A 1,218-nucleotide genomic window follows, 5' to 3' on the forward strand; every position below is an offset into this window, starting at 1 on the left:
CCGAATTCGGGTTCCCGACGTGCGACAGCCAAGCGCGTAACCGCTACATCACAGACGCCGGTCAACTAGACCTTCACCTTTTTAGTTTTCGTAAAAGTCTACCGCACATGCAACCCAATAAGGTCATATAGGTGCTGAAGATTAGAGGTGTTACAAGAGAGTAACAAGCACAAAAAAGAATGAGGGGAGAGAAGGACGATAGACGTTTGATACGAAAGAGGAAGCAAACCACACCAGAGCACCCGCCAACCACCAACATATCTTCACTTTGATAGCACAAGAATCGCTTAAAATGCAATCGCTTAAAATAACGCCAGACACTGCGGGGAGGGAAAATCGTCAGGTTTTCAGACAACAATATGGCAAACCTGAGTGATTCCAGACAAACAATCAAGGACTGTTTTCTTGATGTACTCAAAGACACATTAAAAGCACACGGTCGACAGAGACCGCTGATTCTTGACCTGGCTGAGATTTTTCATGGATTCCGCCATTAGAATATTTAGAATACCTCCATCTCCTTCCCCCAAACCATCGCCATCAAAATATATCTATTAAATTAGAATTAAAGGTGCCGTGCATTGATGGAAATTGAACTTTAAAATAAACCGCCAAGAAATAATCTTTCTTTTCTCTTTTTCTGTATGCATTTGAATTAGGTTCTGAAATTTGTTGGATTGTTGTTGGGTTTTTTTCGTTTGTTTTGGTGTATTTCTGTTTTTAAATGAAGGTTCTTTACGCCCCCATTGACCAAACTTAGATCATTTTGGAGCCAGGCTTCCACACTGCCTGTCAGGGCCAACCCAGGCTAAGGGGGGATGCAAAGTCATGGCACAGGTGCCGAGGTACTCGATCAAAATTCTCACAGCACAGGAATCGAACTCGGGTCTTTATAGTGTGCAAAGGGCAAGCGGCTAACCCCTTCACCACAGAAGCGAGCCCATTTAGATGTGAGCGATACTGTTACAAAATGATTAACTTCGGTCAAAACATACAGCCAGTCAGCGAGGTACCGGCCACATTTAGCCACGGAGAGATGTGACCAAAGAAACAGAGAGAAGGCGATGAAGAAAGTGACAGCGGCCACCAAATACACATTCAGGGACAAGACTAATAAAACGATAAAGCTACAGAGACACAGAGAAAGAAACGGGATGGGGAGAGAGAGAGAGAGAGAGAGAGAGAGAGAGAGAGAGAGAGACAGAGAGAGAGACAGAG

The sequence above is a fragment of the Aplysia californica genome, unplaced genomic scaffold, assembly GCF_000002075.1.
Source record: "Aplysia californica isolate F4 #8 unplaced genomic scaffold, AplCal3.0 scaffold00669, whole genome shotgun sequence".
NCBI classification, from domain to species: Eukaryota; Metazoa; Mollusca; class Gastropoda; order Aplysiida; family Aplysiidae; genus Aplysia; species Aplysia californica.